This window comes from Peromyscus californicus, unplaced genomic scaffold (genome assembly GCF_007827085.1).
Source record: "Peromyscus californicus insignis strain IS unplaced genomic scaffold, ASM782708v3 Scaffold_13__1_contigs__length_99412109, whole genome shotgun sequence".
Classification (NCBI taxonomy): Eukaryota; Metazoa; Chordata; class Mammalia; order Rodentia; family Cricetidae; genus Peromyscus; species Peromyscus californicus.
Window position 1 is genome coordinate 98536171 of NW_026294424.1, and position 18481 is coordinate 98554651.

Genomic DNA, 18481 nt, shown 5'->3' on the forward strand with positions numbered 1-18481 from the left:
TATTCTTCCAGAGGACCCAGGTTCGATTCTCAGCGCCCACATGTCTGCTCACAACTGTCTGTAACTCCAGTTCCAGAGCCATCTGTCATCCTCAGGCACTGCATGAGTGTGGTACACAGATGTACAGACACATGCAGGCAAAATACCCATATACATAAAATAAAAATAAAGGGAAAAATTAAACAAAAAACAACACCTGTACACATACAATAAAATAGTTTAAAAATATGGCGTTGTAGTTTTAGCTTAACTGGTAGAATGCTTGCTTAGCATGCTGACAAGCACAAAGCCCGAGGTCCAACCTAGCACCACATCGTTGTTGGGAGTTTTTCCTCTTTTGGGGGGCCTTTTTTGGGGAGCCTACCACCCAGCTCCCACATAAATACACTGAGGCTTTTTCTTACTTATGAATGCCTGGCCTTAGCTTGGCTTAGTTTCTAGCCAGCTTTACTTAAATTATCCCGTCTACCTTTTGTCTCTGAGCTTTTCCCATTTTCTTACATTTGTAAATCTTTTGTATATGGGTTTTTCTTTTCTTTTTTTCTTTCTTTTTCTTTTTTTTTTTTTTTTTTTTTTTTTGTTGGTTTTTCAAGACACGGTTTCTCTGTGTAACAGCCCTGGCACTCACTCTGTAGACCAGGCTGGCCTTGAACTCACAGAGATCCGTTTGCCTCTGCCTCTTGATAAGTCTTCCTCTTATTCCATGGCGTGTGGCTGTGTGGCTGTGTGGCTGTGTGGCTGTGTGGCTGTGTGACTGACCCCTGGAGTCCTCCTCCTTCTCTGACTAGTTCTCTCTCCTCACTCCTCCATCTCTTTTTTTCTTCCTCCTCCTCCCAGATTTCTCCTTCTATATATTCTCTCTGCCTGCCAGCCCCATCTATCTCTCTCTCTCCTGCCTTGCTATTGGCCGCTCAGTTCTTTATTAGACCAGTAGTCGGGTGTTTTAGACAGGCAAAGTAACACAGGTTCACAGAGTTAAACAAATGCAACATAAACAAAAATAACATACTTTAAAATAATATTCTCCAACATCACATGAAACCAGGAATGGTGGCATATGCCTGTAATTCTGTCATCTGGGAGGTAGAAAGAGGAAGATCAGGAGTTCAAGGGCAGCCTCAGCTACATAGTGAGTTCAAGGCAGTCTGGTCTACTGTAAGACTCTGTCAAGAAGAAGGAAGAAGGAGAAGGAGAGGAGGAAGAGGATGAGAAGAATAAGAATACATTTGATGCTCACTCTTAATTCTGTAGTACCAACTGTTGTCCAACACCTGGCATTCTGTGGCTATACACCTGGGACATAACCAAACTGAAAGAAAAAAAAGATGAGTGAGAAGTAAAAGTATCCAATTCCATCAGAGAGGTGCGGGAACATCACAGAGTAAAACTTGTGTTTTAACCACAAGGCCTCAAGTTTGATCAAAGGGCTTACTGTGAAGAGAAGCCACAGATGAGTGACTGGGAAAGGGGAGAGGGGAGTGGGAGGAAACAAGAGATGGAGATGGGTGGGGGCTGTGTAGGCTGCAGCGGGGGGTCGGTAGGTAGAGAGCAGCCCAGAGTACTTTGTCTAGGTGGGATGTCTGGGAGTCAGGCTGCTTTGTTCACCCCACTCCCCGCTCCTGAATTCTCAGAGTCAGGAAACCTTAGTGCTCAGGCTGCCTTATTTACTGTGGTGTGATCATGAGCTTTAGTTTATCTACAAAACTACGGTGATAAGGACTTCCTTCTCACAGAAAGATGAAGTGGTGGCTACGTGAGATAAGTCAGTCGCCTGCAGCACAGTGACCGGAGCTAGTGGATGCCGAGGAAAGTCAGCAAGAACTCACTCAGCAGGTGAAGGCAGCTGCCACCATGACTGACGACCTGAGTCACTGCCCTGCAACTCCCTCAAGTTGTCCCCGGCCCCTACATATGCACTGGTTCCTACATATGCACTGTAGCGTGTGTGAGCCTCTCCCTGAACAGACTATGTTAATAAATGTTAAAAAAAAAAATCCAGTTAGCCAATGTTATTAGCCTTGGCTGGGAGTTTCCTAATCTAGCTCTGGGAAGTCCTAGAGGCGTGTACAAATCACATTCCACCACCACCCTTTTTTTTTTTTTTCACCAGAGCCCTATCCATTTTAGTTGTCATTTTCTTTCTTCTAAAGACTTTTAGTTACTTATTTGTGTGTGTGTGTGTGTGTGTGTGTGTGTGTGTGTGTGTGTGTGTGTGTGTGATGTGTGTGCATTTTCTTTTCTTTTTTCTTTTTTCTTTTTTTCTGATACAGGGTCTCATGTATCCTAGGTTGGCCTGAAACTCATAATGTGGCTGAGAATGACCATGTACTTCTGATCTTTCCGCCTCTGTCTCCCAAATGCTAGGATTACAGTAGTGACTACATGCCTAGCTAGGCTTACTTCTTACCAGTAAAGAATCTTAGGTGCCTTCTACCTTGCTGAGGCCCAGTACTCCAGTCTTAGAAATAAATGTCTCAGCTGGGCGGTGGTGGCGCACGCCTTTAATCCCAGCACTCGGGAGGCAGAGCCAGGCGGATCTCTGTGAGTTCGAGGCCAGCCTGGACTACCAAGTGAGTTCCAGGAAAGGCGCAAAGCTACACAGAGAAACCCTGTCTCGAAAAACCAAAAAAAAAAAAAAAAAAAAAAAGAAAGAAATGTCTCATTGGGGCCAGAGAGAGAGAGTGCAGTGGGTAAAGGTGCTTGCCAGCAAGGCTGGCAACTTGAGTTTGATTTCTGAGAACCTATTCCTACCCACCTCAGTACACATACTCACAAATAAATACATACATGGAATTTTTAAAATATTTAAAAGAAATCTTATGAGTAGGTTTGAATTAATAACATCTGTTATTATCATATTAATAATTACTATTAATATTAAATTAATAATAAATACTAATAATTAATAATAGTCCCTGAACACATACTCTAATACCATGAGAATTCATACAAATCAAATAAAGGAAATAGGAAAGTACGTGTAGGAAAACCTACAGTGTGATCCCTAGGAAGTTTATTTCAGAGGTGGATTAAAAAAAATCTTGCCAGGCGGTGGTGGCGCACGCCTTTAATCCCAGCACTCGGGAGGCAGAGACAGGCAGATTGATGTGAGTTCGAGGCCAGCCTGGGCTACCAAGTGAGTTCCAGGAAAGGCGCAAAGCTACACAGAGAAACCCTGTCTCGAAAAACCAAAAAAAAAAAAAAAAAAAATCTTAATTTTCGACATTAATCATTAAAAAATAAAAAAATCAACCATGCTGAATGCACCATCAGTTTTAAAGGTTAAGTCAATCATCTCTATAGTGAATGGTCCTGGTGCAGAAGATCCCAGGTGGGCTGATTGTTCTGTGCCTAAAGTAGTAAAAGTTGATCTGAGATCGTATTTCCCTTGCGTCCACCCCTTTTGTAATCAGTAGTGTATCAACCATCTGTACAGGGATAAAATTTACACTTGTACCCTGTGGTTATCAAAAGATTAGGCTGTTCTTAGAGAAGGGCTTATGACACAGCAAGACAATAAAAGTTTACTTCATAACCACAAAAGAGAAAGGGTCTAAAAAGTAAAAAAAGCAGGACTTGCAAGATATCTCAGCAGGTAAGGGTACTTGCTGCCAAATATAAAGACCTGCATGTGTTCTGTGACCTCTATGCCACAAACAAGTATCCAACCAGCCAACAGCAAAAACTGATACTTCTGTTTATTACCTTTGTTATTGCTGTAATGATACACTTGCTAAGAAATTTAAGCGTGGAGAGGTTTATTTTGGCTGGGAGCACAAGGTGGTAGGAAGGAAAGGAGATGGTTACATTGTGTCTACAGTTAGGATGCAGAGAGTAGACAGGAACTGGGGCCCTGCTGTGAACCCTGGAGTCCTTTCCATAGAGATGCACTTTGGTCAGTAAAGCTCTACCTTCTAAAGGTTCTACAGCCTTCTAAAATTGTAGCAGCTGGAGACCAAGTGTTCAGACTAAAGGAACCTTTGGGAGCACTTCACATTCAAATCACAACAGTACTAGTTCTAAAACCAGTAAATACTGCATTAAACTATATCAGTTCTTTATTTAAATTATGAGGGGGAAATACACTCACACCAAGGCACACATGTGGTGGTTAGGAGACAGCTCTCAGGAGTTGATTCTCGCCTCCCACCTTGTTGAGGTTTTTCTGTGCTGAGTATTCCAAGCAGGCTGGCCCACTAACTTACAGGCAACTCTCCTGTCCCATCTCACAGTCCAAGTGACTGGGTTACAGACGCAAGTCGTCATGGCCTGCTTCTGGTGGGTTTGGGGTGTTGAGTGGCAAGTGCCTCTGTCCACTGAGCCATCTCCCAAGCCCCGCAAATACGTCTGACCTCGTCTGACAGTTACATAACGCTTGTTCTCTGCTTTATTAAATGAACCTAATGGAAGTATTTTCTAGTTAGGTAGTATTATAATGAACTTATTACTGAGCTGGGAATGACGGCATATGTCTGTGGTCCCAGCACTTAAGAAACAGACAGCAAGTTTAAGGCAAGCCTGGTCTATGGGAGACTTTCCGGCTAGCCAGGACAAGATCTCACTAACAAAATAAAATACTATTTAAATACTTCTCTTAGATAATTGTGGAGATGATCTTTATTTATGAAGGCCATTCAATTAGATATGAGTTAAAAATACTAGCTAATTTTTAGAGACTGGGAATCCTGAGAGCTGCTGGAAGGGAATTCCCACATGGAGACACTAGTCTGAGACCAACCTGTCCTCAACAGCCTCATTTGGGGATGACTGTAGCTAGAATTTTCCTGCCTGGCCCACAGTCAGGACAAAGCTCTCACCCACCAGTCCCACAGTCACTCAGACCCAACCAAGTAAACACAAAGACTTATATTGCTTACAAACTGTATGGCCGTGGCAGGCTTCTTGCTAACTGTTCTTATATCTTAAATTAATCCATTTCTATAAATCTATACCTTGCCACGTGGCTCGTGACTTACCGGCATCTTCACATTCTGCTTGTCATGGTGGCAGCTGGCAGTGTCTCTCTGACTCAGCCTTCCACTTCCCAGAATTATTCTCCTCCTTGTCCCGCCTATACTTCCTCCTGCCTGACTACTGGCCAATCAGTGTTTTATTTACCAACCAATCAGAGCAACACATTTGTGGTGATATTTTATTTGTATTAAAATGTTATTTGTATGTTAATAAATAAAGTTGCCCGGGGGTCAGAGCTATTAGCAAGCCATAGGAAAGCAGGGCAGTGGTGGCATATGCTTGTAATCCCAGCACTTGGTAGGCAGAGCTGGGTAAGTCTCTGTGTGTTCAGGGATACAGCCATTATTGGATACACATGCCTTTAATCTCAATACCAATCATGGAAAACCTGGAGGCCTATACAGACAGGCCGTGACAAGGCGGTCACGTGGTTGGGTTTACAACCAATGAGAAGGCAGGACAGGAACTCTATATAAAGACTTTAACACAGGGGTAGCTCTGGTTCGGAGAGGTAGGACCACTGCAGGAGGAAGGGTAAGGTTTTAGCTCTTAGCTCTGACCTCTTGGCTTTCTTCTTTGCATTGGTTCTGTGTTTCTTATTTAATAAGAAGGTTGGTTACATCTACACATTTGCCATACAGAACATTCCACAGCAGACGACAATGTAGGATGGTGGTTGGTCATTAAACTGCTCTCTGTTAAAATAATAATAATAATAATAAAACCCAACTAGCTAAAATATTTTATTAAGCACTGTGCTCTGAGTCTGTCTTAAAGTTTTATTTTTATTTTTGTGTACATGTGTGGGTCTGTGTGAGTGAATGGCACATGTGTGCAGGTGCCCTCTGAGATTAGAAGAGTATGTTAAATCTAGCCCTTGAATATGTGGCAATGCCACGTAAAGGAAGGCTAACTCTTGGTTTCATTTACCCAAGGGTGGGCCTGAGTTACTCAGAAGAGTTTTGGTCTCTCATGTTCTAATCTAAGGCAGTCCTGATCTAAAAAGTAGTCCTGAACAAAGGCATCCTCTCTCTGTTTGAGCAGAACTGAAAATATGGTAATGAGGAGGAATGAGGAAACTTTTTCTTAATCTTTCACAGGAGTCTCATAAGGGAGAATAATGTCTTTCTGGCCCTCCTAACTCAGAGCAGCACACAAAGCCACAATTAGATATGTGATCACTTTGTATCTATCTACATGGGTTTTAGTCCTGGTCACCACATCTCACACACACATATATTGTTCTGAGTCAGGGCCACAAAAGAAAGAATCCCAAAGGAAAATAGGGAACATGGTGCAGTCAAAGCTCTGCATTTGTCTGCGCTTGTAGAGATGAACTACATTGGAAGTCCAAAACATAGTAAGATTGATTACAATACTTCTCTTAGAACTCAATTAGTTTTTATTGTATAAGTTGAATACACAGAATATGAGCAGAATGAGTGCATAGTCATAAATGATCTCGAAGCACATTAGTAAATTGGTTACACATTGAAAGTTTGATTTGTAAAGACAAGCTTCAAACAGCATTTCTCAGAAAAGCCATTGCCACAGAAAGTCGTGCTGCAGGTGGGTTGTGAACAGCCTGAGGCGGGTGATAGGAACTGAACTTAGGTCCTCTGCAGAACAGGTGCCCTCTTAACTGCTGTTCTATCTTAGTTTAGAAACACACATTCTAGTCTTTTATTTTGATGTTTGCTCTGCTCTGAGGGGCTAGAAAGTGGAAATGACTTCCCATCAGATCTTTCCTTGTTCACCTGATGCAGATACGATCAAGGCAGCCACTCCGACATCCAACTGCTCAGCACCTTCCTTGTTCCCTCAGTCATCCACAACCTCTCTTGGGGGTTAAGGCCTTTTCGAAAGGGCCAGCTGTCTCCAAACTAAATGCATAGAGTTAAACTACTCAGGAATTCACCATTAAGAGAACATTCTGTTGAAATTTGTTTATTTTTTTTTGCTTGCTTGCTTTTTTTCCTTCCTTCCTTTCTTTCTTTTTTCTTTTTCTTTTTTTTTTTTTTTTTTTGAGAAAAGATCCCATTGAAGGCAATCCTCTTGGCTTAAACTCCTTAGTGCTGGGATTACAGGACTATGCCACCACACTCTATACCTCTTGTCTTTTTTCTTATTTTTAATATGTATATACGTGTGTGCCTATGTGTGGGTCTGTGCACATTAGTGCAGGTGATCAAGTCTAGGAGAGGACGTTGGGCCCCTTGGAGCTGAAGTTGCAGGTGGTCAGTGACTCCCCCTGACTTCCACATGGGTATTGGGAACCAAATTCAAGTTCTCTGCAAGAGCAGTAACTGCTTTTAAACACTAAGCCATCTCTCTGGCCCCCTTCCTCACTTTTTATGTATGTATGTATGTATGTGTGTATGTATTTATTGGCTTTTTGGAGATAGAGTTTTTTGTTTTTGTTTTTGTTTTTCCTTTTAAAAATTACTTTTATTTTATCTTTTTGAGGCAGGATCACTTGTTGCCAAAGCAGGCCTCAAACTCAAACTCCTTATGTAGCTGACAGTGATCTTGAATCCTCTTGCCTTCACCTCCAAGTTCTGGGATTACAGCCGTTTGCTACCTCACCCAACACAGATTTCTGAAATGTATGTAGAACTTTGGAAATTAATGCATATTTCATTCTTGGTTATCTTCACCGGTCTTCACCTCCCCAAACATGCTTATTAGATAAGCTGAGGTTCAGAGCCTAGGTGAGAAACCAAAGTCACAGTGGCTTAAGTCACAGCAGAACAGACGGGTCGGCCTCACCGGTGACAACGGCCTGACATTACATGCTGTGCTGGGCTGGTTTTTACCTTAATGATGGCTCTATTACAGAAGCGAGGTTGAGGGGTCTCCTGACCCCTGGGAGCCTCTGTATTCAGTCCTCATCTAAATGGCATCTAAAATTGCTTCAATAGCAATGATAGCTATAGGCTGGCCAGAGAGAACTCCGTTCCACCCCTCGGATTTCAAGATCACTATTGGTGTACAGCCCACAGTTCGAGAGAGACTGCACAGTTGGTTAAGAAGCAAACTAATTCTGATTTGCAGTAATAGTTTTCAGATTTCTTGGGATAATTAATTGTGTGTGTCCATGTGTGTAGGTACGCACACACATACATGTGGAAGCCAGATTAATCTGGAACTTGCTGTATAGACTAGGCTGGCCTCAAACTCAGAGAGCCACCTGCCTCTGCCTCCCAGATGTGCAACACCACATCCAGCCAGAGTATGAGTCTCTAGAAGAGTGGGGGATAAGGAGGGCAGCAAGATGGCTTAGCAGGTAGACTCTTGTTAAAGCCAGGCAACCTGAGTTCAATCCCTGGAACCCATGTGGTAGGAGGAGAGAACAAACTCATGCATTGTCTTCTGACCGCCACACGTACAAAATGAGTGATTTAAAAGCTTTTGTTGTTGCTGTTGTTTTGTTTTTCCAGACAGGGTTTCTCTGTGTAACAGCTCTGGCTGTCCTGGAACTCTACTTGTAGACCAGGCTGGCCTCTGCCTCCTGAGTGCTGGGATTAAAAGTATGTACCACCGCGCTGGAGAAAGGGTTTTATTATGTAGTCCTGGCTGGCCTCCAACTCACATAGATCTGCCTGCCTTTGCCTCTAGAGTGCTGGGATTAAAATTTGGACATCTCAGATCTGCTGAACCGGTAGTTGATCTCAGGAGCAGTGGTTCTGAGCCCTAAAAACTCCCCTCAATCACTAACTTTCATCTCCTTGTTTCTCTCTTTACTGAGTCCTGTTTGATTTTATTCCAAATTCCATCACAAGGAAAGAGTATGAGTTTCCCTTAAGCATGCTACACAGTACCTGCCTTTCCGCTTTGCTTTCACTATGGGAATTCGTTGTCTCCTATATCTAATAGAACTTTACTTAAAATGGGCAGTGATGGCACATGCTTTTAATCTCAGCACTTGGGAGGCAGAGGAAGATAGATCTCTCTGAGTTTGAGGCCAGCCTGATCTACAGAGTGAGTTCCAGGCTAGCCGGAGAAACCCTTTCTCAAAAAACAAAACCAAACCAGAACTTTACTTAAAGAAGTTAGAACTAAGGCATCATTCAAACAAGCTTGTAAGCATTTATCTTTGGCACAGCATGCCTACACAAGTCCTGTGGGGCCTCTTTGTCACCTGTCTTATCTTCATCAAACAAATTAGCCGTCTTGCCACCTGCTGCAGCAAACAGGCCTCAAGGAGCTCCTCCCAGGAGGCTGCCTGGTCAGTTCATCCATACCTAAAAACCCCGATTCCACATTTAAAACATTCTGACTTTACAATAACTTTAGATACAAAGGATGAACATGCTGCTTGCTGATGCTACAAATTTAAGAGCTTTAAAATAGAAGTTTAATTATCAAATTCTCTTTAAAAAAAGAAAAGAAAAGAAAAAGAAAACTTTGAAACTGAGGCTCGCTGGGCAGTGGTGGCGCACGCCTTTAATCCCAGGACTCAGGAGGCAGAGGCGGGCGGATCTCTGTGAGTTTGAGGCCAGCCTGGGCTACAGAGTGAGTTCCAGGAAAGGCACAAAGCTACACAGAGAAACCCTGTCTTGAAAAACCAAAAGAAAAAAAAAGAAAAGAAAAGAAAAAAGAAACTGAGGCTCAATTACAGGCCAGCCCTGATTTGGTTAATAAGCATATCAAAGAAACCTCCCAACAGGCTCACAAATTCTGCCATAAGACTTAAGTAAGTAAGTAAGTAAATAAAGTCCCTGATTTTGACACTCTCCAGGTGTCTGTTCCATGGACAGACAAAACCTATGAAGAGCTTTTATGGACTTCGTTAATCTTCTACAAGCTATAAAAGACAGGCAGTAAGGAGATGGCTGCCACCTTATTTCTTTCTCCATGACTTATGGAAACACAAATACTGACTAGGCCTCTAAATGTTTCAAATGTAAAAGTCAGGCTTTTCCTTTTCCAAGAACTAACGACTTCCTACTGTGATAGGCAAACTCACAGTCAGGTTTCAACAGAAAAACAAACTCAGAACTACTGTGCTGCTGCTATTGAGCTGAAGTTGTTTTTTGCTATTCCTTTATTCTCTAATGATGATCAAGAAAGACTTACTTTTCAGGGACTACTCTCAGCAATCAAGCAACTATGTCAGGCTATTAAGAAAAAAATAAAGTTAAATGAATACAAAAATGGACAGAGTTTTAATGAAAAAAGACACATATAAAGCTTGAAATGGATGGATATGTACAGATGAAAAAGAAAGGTAAAAAGTTTACACAAGTCGTAAGGAAGGTTAAAATGGATGGATATGTGTGCTGTGGGATGGTCTGTATGACTCTGATTGGTCAATAAATAAAACACTGATTGGCCAGTGGCCAGGCAGGAAGTATAGGCAGGACTAATAGGAGAATTGAGAGAACAGGAAGGATGGGGGAGACACTGCCAGCCACCGCCATGACAAGCAGCATGTGAAGATGCTGGTAAGCTAAGAGCCACGTGGCAAGGTATAGATTTATGGAAATGGATTAATTTAAGATATAAGAACAGTTAGCAAGAAGCCTGCCATGGCCATACAGTTTGTTTGTAAGCAATATAAGTCTTTGTGTTTACTTGGTTGGGTTTGAGCGGCTGTGGGACTGGTGGGTGGTAGAGATTTGTCCTGACTGTGGGCCAGGCAGGACTGGAGGAAAACTCTAGCTATATATGTAAGTATGGAAAGAAAAAATATAAAAGGTTTATACAAGTTGTAAGAAAGCTAAAATGACTGAATGTTTCCAGATGGAAAGGAAAGGTAAAAAATTTCTACAATTTGTGTTAAAGGTTAAGATGGCTGGATGTTTTCAGAATCTTTAGTCCCAGCACTCTGAGGCAGAGGCAGTCAGATTTCTTTGAGTTCAAGGCCAGCCTGGTTTACATGGTGAGCTCCATGTCAACCAGGGTTATGTAGAGAGACCGGGGTCAACAAACAAAATAAAAAAGATGATAATAAAATATTAAAACTTTTAGCTTGGTAGAGCAAGTTCCAGGACAGCTGAGGCTACACAGAGAAATCTTGTCCCCAAAACAAAAACAAACAAATAAAAACAAATATTAAAACTTTAGCCAGGCTGAACGGTGGTGGCACAGCTGGGCAGTGGTGGCACACACCTTTAATCCCAGCACTCAGGAGGCAGAGTCAGGCGGATCTCTGTGAGTTCGAGGCCAGCCTGGTCTACAGAGCAAGATCCAGGAGAGGCACCAAAACTACACAGAGAAACCCTGTCTCGAAAAAACAAAACACAAACAAAAAAAAACTTTAGCCAGGTGTTGGTGGTGGCACTCACCTTTAATCCCAGCACTCAAAGAGGCAGGAAGATCTCTGAGTTCAAGGCCAGCCTGTTCTTCAGAGTGAATTCCAGGACAGCCAGGACTACCACACAGAGAAACCCTGTCTCAGGAGAAAAAGAAAAAAAATTTCAAAGTTCACACATTGATGTTAAGCCTCTACTTAAATCAATGGAGTTCTCATAAGTAATTAATCTAGTCTTGGTAACAGTTATAGGTACTGGCTCCTAAAGCTTTATTAAAATTATCACACTCATAAGCTCAAAATATTTTTTTTTGTTTTTTTGTTTTTTGTTTTTCGAGACAGGGTTTCTTTGTGCAGCTTTGTGCCTTTCCTGGAACTGCGAATATTGAATATTGAATTATCTTTTTGTTTTTTTCAAGACAGGGTTTCTCTGTGTAGCTTTGGTGCATGTCCTGGATCTTGCTCTGTAGACCAGGCTGGCCTCGAACTCACGGAGATCCACCTGGCTCTGCCTCCTGAGTGCTGAGATTAAAGGTGTGCGCCACCACCACCCGGCAAAATTTTTTAATTTCCTTTGGTCATTTAAAAGGGTTTTTTTGTGTGTGTGTGTTTATGAGTCTGGGCATACCTTTAACCCCAGACATCACTCAGGACGCAGGGGCAGGTTAATCTCTCTGTTCAAGGCCAGGCTGATCTACATGGCAAGTTCCAGGACAGACAGAAGTACATAGAGACCCTGTCTCAAAAATCAAAACAAAACAAATTTGCATTTATAATTTTTCAGGCTTTATTTTTGTTATGACTCAAATATATGAGTCTGCTTGAGCTACTTACAGACACTTCCTGACTGCTTTCTCTGGTATGAGGGTCTCAAAACAGACAATGCTCATACATCTTTTGTCAACTTTGGAAACTTCATGTCTCTCATGGCATTCACTATAACCCCAAAGATAAGCTGTAATTTAACGTGTTTTTCTATTGCTAAAATATCAAATACATAAACACAAGGGGAGAATAAGAGATGAACTGTTCAGGGGCAACTTGTCAAAGAAACTTCTACTTTACAATTTTTAATTGTTTCCTTCAATTTCACACTGACACCTGAAGAAAAACATCACAAGAAGCAAGGCATTTTATTTAAACTCATGGTTTTGTATAAACTCCTTCAAGGATCTAACCAAGCTCTGGGTCCTACTCTTTTCATAATTTGGAGCCCAGGCTCCAAATCTGCGCTTTCTCCTCCAGATTTCTCTGGATTCCAACAAGACTGGTAAAGACATCCTGTGAACTGGCACAATAAGACATGTGTTAACAGATGAGGGACACTTTCCTGAGTTTCTACCACGTGTAAACTGCATGGTCACTTGCAATTGTCACTCCATTTACCAAACTTCTCTTACACTGTGATTTTATCTCCTTGTATCCAGAGTAGATGTTAGAATGAACAGCTGTTTTGTTTGTTTGTTTGTTTTTAAGAAGTACTTTGACCTTGAAGAATCTTTGTGGAAAACAGTGATTGTTTACTGTGATTTGTAGAATTGTTTTTCTGAAGGGGCATTGCAGCCATCCAATGACTTTGGTCACAAGACGCCTCATGTGATGTTTTCCTTTAGTAAGATGTGTAAACTAGATTAGGGACCTTGGTATGAAGAAATACTTTGTGTAACAACCAATAAATAGGCCTTTCTATGGCTGTTCAGGGTTCAGTACATTAGAGAGGATGGACCTTCCTGCTGCCACATAGGCCTTAAAATTTCATCTTGGAGTTCCTTCTTTATTCAACTGACCTGCACTACACGGTGCACCCCAACATCTCCTGACTGTAATTCTTAGACAATAAGTGCATGCCAGGATTCCTGTTAATCAGACTGATCAAAAGCATGAGGAATCTGCTTTATAAAAACTTAATTGTGCCCTGAGACAAATACCTACAAAAAGATTGGAGTGACTATTGGAGCTATCCCAGCTGCCACAGTTACCATGGCCACTGCTGCAGCAGCCATAACTCGGTCTATCTAAATTGCAGCAACTGCAAATTCCTATCTTTAAAACATCACTACTGAATTATAAGAACAAATTCATATTGTCCAACAAATTCCTAAGAGATAAGATGCCCTTGGAGCTGTGGCCTTCTGGCTTGGAGAACATCAAGAAGCCCTTTGGCTCTGCCAGCAATTTCAGGGTAACACAAGTTTTCACACCTTCTCTGTCAACTATACTCAGAAAAACATTCCTAAACATCTTGAAGTGGTGTTCAATTCCCCTTTAGAACAACACATTTCTTAGTTAAACAGCTTTCTCTCCAAATTAAAAGACACAGAGAACAAGCATAAGATGCGTATTTAGACTGACTGGATCAACACTTCCAGTTGGTTTTCAGGATGAGATCTAAAGGTGTGGTCTTTTACAGGGGCAGTTGATATTCTGCCCGTCTGCCCCTTCCAAGTCCTGTCATACCTTTGCCACCTTTTCACAAGGACAACCTGAAATGAGGTGATGCTGACTAGGGCTGTCCTACAGTATACCATGCCTTGACCAACTCTACCTTCATGGACATGCTTCTTTAATAAAACTAAAGAGGAGATGTTGGTTGACTGGGCCTTGCTATGTGGCTCAGACTGGCTTCAAACCCAAAGTGCCTCAATCTCCTGAGTGCTAGAATTATAGGCCTTTATTAGCACATCCATTTCTCAAAATCTATCTTTTTTGTTTTGTTTGGGTTTTTGTTTTGTTTTGTTTTCTTTGTTTGTGTTCAAGACAGGGTTTCACAGTGTTTTGTAGCCCTGGCTGTCCTGAAACACACTCTGTAGATCAGGCTGGTCTTGAACTCAGATATCTGCCTGCCTCTGTCTCCTGAATACTGGGATTAAAGGGATTTGCCACCTCTGCCCAGCTCATCTGTATTTTCTGCTGAGAAAACCAGAAAACTTCAGATACCACCAAGAAAGCCCAACCTGCCAATAGAGACAATGTATGCTTTCCCAAAGACATCTTACCAAGGACAGTGAAGAAGTTATGTGTACTTAGGGCCAAAACTCAGGATGTGTAGCCCTGAGTTCTAGTACTCCCCCTCATTCCTAAATCTAAACAACACCCACCCCTGCAGTTAATCTGCTTTACAGCTTTGCTTAGAGAAGGAAATTCTTTAACTTCTAACTTTGTTTTAAGTCACTCTCTGCAAAAGTACTAAATATTCTGAATAGCTAGAAGCCTCTGGCTGTGAGCTGATGGACTCTGTGACCTAAAAGCAGTGGAAGATTCTACCCTTAAAAAACATGTCTCCTGTTTCACCACCATTCAGCCATTGGGGTGGTGAAATGTATAGAACCGATTGTGTTTCACTCCCTTTATTCCCATGCTTGTTGAAGGCGGGTTAATACCGTGGGAAACTATTCTGTTCTGGTATTTACACATAGAGAGTTTAAGTTCATTTCTGTACATGAATAGATTTATTCAAGGAACAGTTGGTTCCAATGTTTTCCGACTATATCCTTTGAAGTACAGTTGGTTCTGACAGAAGTAAACGTCATAGCAGTTTGTAAACATCATAGCAGTTTGTACTCTGAAACAAAATTAGACCAATGATTTTAACATTATTGTAAAATCTAATAGTCATCACTCACAGAGTTCACTATAAAACCAAAGTGAGAATTTAGGGAAGTAAGGATGTACTCTATGAAGAAATGATCACTACTCATGACAAAAAGTCCTCAGTGAGGGCTGGGGATAGCTCAGTCGGCTTTTTTTTTTTTTTTTTTTTTTTTTTTTGGTTTTTCGAGACAGGGTTTCTCTATGTAGCTTTGGAGCCTTTCCTGGACTAGCTCTGTAGCGCAGGCTGGCCTTGAACTCACAGAGATCCTCCTGCCTCTGCCTCCTGAGTGCTGGGATTACAGGCGTGTGCCACCACCGCCCGGCTCGGCTTTTCTAGTATGCATAAATCCCTAGGTTGGATCCATACCATAAGGTGGAAATAAAGAAAGGAAAAGATGGTCAGGAAGTAATGGCCATGCCTTTAATTCCAGCATTTGGGAGGCAGAGGCAGGTGGATCTCTGTGAGGACAGCCTGGTCTACAGACTGAGTTCCAGGATAGCCAGGGCTATACAGTGAAACCCTGTCTGGGGAAAAAAAACCAAATAATAATAATAATAATAATAATAAGAAGCCGGGCGGTGGTGGCGCACGCCTTTAATCCCAGCACTCGGGAGGCAGAGCCAGGCGGATCTCTGTGAGTTCGAGGCCAGCCTGGACTACCAAGTGAGTTCCAGGAAAGGCCCAAAGCTACACAGAGAAACCCTGTCTCGAAAAACCAAAAAAAAAAAAAAAAAAAAAAAAGAAGAAGAAGAAGAAGAGGAAGAAGAGGAAGAAGAAAAAGAAAAAGAAGAAAATAAAATAAAAATAGATTTTAAAAAAGGAGAGAGAAAGATAATTTGAAAACCTTAGTTTAATAAACAAAGATTATAGAATTCAGTTTAGGAGAATTATATATACCGGGTCTTCCCCAAACTTGTCAATAAAATCCATTTTTGTTTCATTTTGCTTTTTGAGGCATGGTCTCATGTATATCAGACTGGCCTCGAATTTCTGATGTTCCTACTCCTCTGTCTCCCAAGGGCTGGGACTGCAGGTTCACGTCAACCCTAGCTGTTACTCTTCCTGCTTTCCATCAGACATAAATAATGGAGTGACAGCAACAAAAGGCCTAGATGAACCTGACTGAGTTGATTAAGGAAAAATGACAGTTACAGTTTTGTTTGTTTTGGTAAGGGCTTTTCCTTTGGTTTTTGTTTTGTTTTTTTGAGACAGGGTTTCTCTCCTGGCTGTCCTGGAACTTGCTCTGTAGACTGGGTGGCCTTGAACTCAGAGCTCTTGTCTGCCTCCCAAATGCTGTAATTAAAGGTGTGCGCCACTATGCCCAGCTGTTTGCTTGCCTCTTTGGTTTTCTTCAAGACAATAAAAAATGAAATTGCCTCAAAAAATACTTGAATCTAGGTGGGAAGGCCTGTAATTTGGGTACTTTCTGTGCTGAGTCAGAGTATTTGTCAAGAAAAAAGGAAAGGAAAAAGAGGAAAGGAAAGGACTGGTTGAGAGGGCAAGATTCAGTGTAAACCAGCAGATCTGGAGACAAATAACGTAGTTCCCGCACAGGGGTCATCTGTACCGTGGACATCAGTACCGTGGAGAGCGCCCCGAAGAGCCCCCAGAAAAGCCCATGCTTTGTCAATTTGGGAGCTTTCAAATGCTCTCACTGACAACATTTGAGTCCTTTCATGGTCTCATCAAACCAGAACTTTATAAATGCACTGTATGGGTTTTATTTTTATTCAATTATTTCTGTTTTATCTCTTTCTCTTTTTTTGTGCATGGGTTTTAAATAACTATTTTTCCCCTTCAGTGTTAAGGATTGAATCTAGAGCTTGGCATATGGCAGGTAAATGCTGTATCTCTGAGTTACATCTATGGCCCCCAACTTTCCCTTTTTGGGGATCCAAACACAGTACTCATCATGGTAGTTATGGTGATGGCTGAAGGGGCAGCCATGATAATTATTTTGGAATAGTCAGTTTTGGAATGATAGAAGCTGGTAGAATTCCTTGGTCACAAAACAGGATTCATACAAATGACCTTGCTCAATCAATCAGGAATAGTGCTGAGGTGCATATTGGGCAGTCACCCTAGAGCCAGGAACAGCTATGGCACCCTGTGTCTGCATCCTGGGAGGCCCAGAGTAAAAGAGACTTCAGAATCAATACCCTCACTCTACCTCTATGAGTCACTGCCAGCCTTTCCCCACACAGGTGCCCGTTTTTCAATGGGAGTGTCTGTCCTTTGCTGTTTTGGAATAGAGTTTGGTCTGTAGAGATCAGGTTCAACTCTTTTTTTTGCCTTTGTTGCCTAAAAAAAATCTAATAGGAACTACAATGATTTTTTTTTTTTTTTTTGGTTTTTCGAGACAGGGTTTCTCTGTGTAGCTTTGCACCTTTCCTGGAACTCGCTTTGGAGACCAGGCTGGCCTCGAACTCACAGAGATCCGCCTGGCTCTACCTCCCGAGTGCTGGGATTAAAGGCGTGCGCCACCACCGCCCGGCGAACTACAATGATTTTGGCAACTACAACAATGAACTTTTAGACCCGTAAAGGGAAGAAACTTCCAAGGCAGAAGTTCCACCCAATATTTGTTGTTGTTGTTGTTGTTGTTATTCAAGACAGGGTTTCTCTTGTGTGCTCCAGGATGTCCTGGAATTCACTCTGTAGACCAGGTTGGCCTCAAACCCTGAGAGCCACCTGCCTCTGCCTCTGCCTCCCAGGTGCTGGGATTAAAGGCGTGTGCCACTACCTCCAGCAAAGCCAATATCTTGCCAAGCCATGAAATCAAGGTGCCTAAGATGGTTTCAGGAGCAGAATTGGCTATGGCAACGACAGGCTTTGTTTCCAGGACTAAAGCTTAGTGTGCCAGGAGAGCCAGAGAAGTGAAAAGTTTATAACAGACTTTGTGAACATAGCCAGGCACAGTAGTGCCAAGGACTAGGTGCTACAAAGACAGACATGTTTTAGACAGTACTTAGATGTGTAGGCAAAAAGAACATCCACTGTGTATGCTAAGTAGGTTTGCTCGGCTGGAGCTTCCTGCTCGCCCTTGCATGGACTGGGAAGCCCCATTGCTCCTCTCTCTCTTACTCTGCCTACTCCGAGAGTCTCCAAACAAAAGAAAGGCACCAAAAGTTCTGTGTTCTTGGCGGCTACTGCAGCTTCCTCCCCTGATGCCGCCAGCCACCCAAGTCCCCACCTAAAGTGCTCAGCTTTTGACCATATTGGGCACAAACCCAGCTTGTGGTGGACATGTCATCATCACCCCTCACCTACAATCTATAAAATCTTCCTGTCTTAGATCAGACAGGACTTCTCTGGCCTTGATCTCTGAGACCAGTGAACCTGCCTGGGAGTTGCTTTGCCCTTAATAAACCTGTTGTTATGCTTTTTCAGTTAAGCTTGATCTGGCTTACCACGTCAATGAAGAAACATTATTGGGGCAGAAAACCTATTAAGGTACTCTCCCAATCAAGCTATACCCCCAGCCTTATTTATTTATCTTGGTTTTCCTTGATATGTCTTGAATATCTTAGGTTAACTTTGAACATGCTATATAGCAGAGAATAACTTCATATTCACAATCCTCTTGCCTCTACCTCTTAAGTGTTGTGATTACAGGTGTGTGTCACCGTGTCTGGCATATTTTGGTTTCTGTTCTGTTG

At 42.2% G+C, this 18481-nt stretch overlaps 1 long non-coding RNA gene across 3 annotated transcripts in view; it reads left to right on the top strand.

The window, feature by feature from the left end:
• LOC128108724 (uncharacterized) overlaps nt 1-18481 on the top strand; it is a 75088-nt gene that overhangs the window by 52728 nt on the left and 3879 nt on the right. The gene's annotated exons all lie outside the window — the stretch shown is intronic.